Genomic DNA, 2,537 nt, shown 5'->3' with positions numbered 1-2,537 from the left:
ATTTGGTGAGGTCTTTCCTCTTGTTTATTTATGATTATTTGAAATTCACCTAAAGGTGATTTTGTGAGACCATTCGTGTCTCGTTTGTAATCGTTTGGAAACTTATTTGGTTGATAGTGGAATCGGATTTCGATCCCGTAGACGTACCTCACATTGAGGGAACCACGTAAAAATTCTTGTGTTGTTTTTGATTTAATTTTTCCGCATTAGTTTTTATTCCCATTGATTGATTTACTTGTGGGGAATCACATATTTTCCCTAACACTCACCTTGGCGAACAACAAATTCATCGGTCTAATCCCAAAAAGCATCGCCATGCTAAAATCAATTTGCTCGAGGTGTTGCTTTTGAACAACAAACTGTCTGGTTGTCTTCCGTATGAAATTGGGTTGTTGAAGATAGCAATTGTCTTTGATGCCAGCATGAACCAGTTGACGAGTCCCATACCGCTCTCTTACGCGTGTTTGGAGAAGATGCAGCTGCTGAATTTGTCATTTAACAAGTTGTATGGGACGGTACTGGAAGAGCTGTGCCAGCTCGATGACCTGTCGAATCTTACTCTAAGTTACAACTACTTCACACAGGTAGGTCCAGAATGCAGAGAGCTGATCAAGAGGAACGTGCTAGACGTTAGGATGAATTGCATTCTGGACTTACCTTTTCAGAAAAGTAAGGTTGAATGTGCTGCTTTTTTCTCAATGGAGAGGTCGTGCCCGGATGAAAAGTCTATGAATTACTTACCTTGTGATATTGAGGATTTTGCTTCTAGGAGAGCACCGTCTGATGAAGAGATACTAATGCCACCCGTCCCTACTCTGTCGCCTTCTTATGCTGCTCTGGAAAGGTATCGTAAGATGGATTTGCCTTAATTGTTGGTTTAGTCCCGTGTTGTTCATCGAAACTCCAACGAACATTGTTGGTGACAAGACTATCATATATGCCATGGTTCTAAATCGCGGTATTGGGTAACGTAACGGTATCGATCGCGGAGTATCGGTATCGGTAGTATCGGCCGGTACGAATCAGAAATCGGGTGTTGCGACCGTGAAATTTTAAAAATCATTAGCAATCCCTCTAAAACTAAATTTTATGCATTTTTTTTGAAACTTTTTTAGCCTAAATTTGTTACATTTTAATCAAAATTTTGATATGTAGGAGCATTTTTGATTCATTTTCAACTAAATGATATGTATTTATTTTAGCCTCAAACTTTTTTTTGACATATGTTAAACTTTTAATAAAAAAATTAATTTGATTATTTATTTTTCTTGTACTGAGAAAAAAATAAATATATATATTAATATAAATAGAGGTGTAGGTGTATAAAGAAATAAATAGATGAAAAAAAAAAATCTAAACAATTACAATCTACAAATCCACTATAAACACATGCACTCCCATGTACCTAAGTACCTCTCCCTTCTTATCGATTTCAATCTCATACTCCCAATGCACCTCCATGTACCTAATTATCTCTCTCCTCTTTTCCATTTCAACCTCAGACACCGAAACCATAATACAAGACTGCAAGACGTTGACCGGAAGCAAGACACCCATACCACCTATCCTCTCTCTCTCTCTCTGTAAAAACGCTAACCGGAAGCTGCAGAATCCGGCCAACCCAGACAAACATTTCAGCTTTAGATCAACAAAAAAAAAAGAAAAAGAAGAAGAAGAAGAAGAGACCAGAAACAGAGCACAACAACATCAACAAAACAGAGCACAACAACAGCACAACAAATCTGTATTGGACTATATCGTCGCATGTATCGGATTTGGGCCGCTATGTATCGGGACTCGGACGGTACGGCTGTGAATTTCATTCTCATCGGTATACCGGTCGATATCCAAATCGGTGATATGATTTTCCGGTACGAATCGGCCGGTACGTACCGTACCGGCCGATATTTAGAACTATGATATATGCTGCCGAATATGTTTATAGTTATGTGTACGCAACAATGTAATAAATAAGAAATATTATAGTTAAATTATTAATTGAAGTGAAGTAGTGTAATTATTAATTGAGTAAAAATTTGAATAAATGCTTCCTTGATATCAAGTGTTCCAACGGAGGGTTCTGGAGTTTCATCAAATCACCGGTCGACTTGGTGGACAATTGGACAGTGTAATTTTCTCATAAATTTTTGCTTTGAGATAGTCATCCGGAGGGACGACCAAGAGAACATCCGGTGATAAAAATCCAACGACAATATAGAGTGATTTGATGAAAGACACATTGTCTTCAATTTGGTGAAAGAAAAGTGAAATTCTAAGTTCTGAATTTGATGAAATTGTTGAAACAAGTTTTGAAGCTATATTTCATCAAATTTAAATTTGATGACAATTTTAAGTAACCCTTAGAGATAGTCTAACAATGTTTCTTTAAATTTGATGACAATTTTAAGTAACCATTAGAGATAGTCTAACAATGTTTCTTTAGCTTATATCTGTACAACTTGCCACCCGTTGCAACTGCCATCCCAACCCACCCCATCCCTTTAGGACATGGCGCACTTTACCTCAATTCATCAACT

At 37.3% G+C, this 2,537-nt stretch overlaps 1 pseudogene; it reads left to right on the top strand.

The window, feature by feature from the left end:
* Nucleotides 1–869, top strand: part of LOC114279068 (uncharacterized) — a 58,262-nt pseudogene extending 57,393 nt beyond the window's left edge.
* The last annotated feature ends 1,668 nt before the right edge of the window (nt 870–2,537 follow it).

This window comes from Camellia sinensis, chromosome 4, assembly GCF_055761805.1.
Source record: "Camellia sinensis isolate YWXY chromosome 4, ASM5576180v1, whole genome shotgun sequence".
Lineage (NCBI taxonomy): Eukaryota > Viridiplantae > Streptophyta > Magnoliopsida > Ericales > Theaceae > Camellia > Camellia sinensis.
This window is presented reverse-complemented; position numbering and strand designations above follow the sequence as displayed.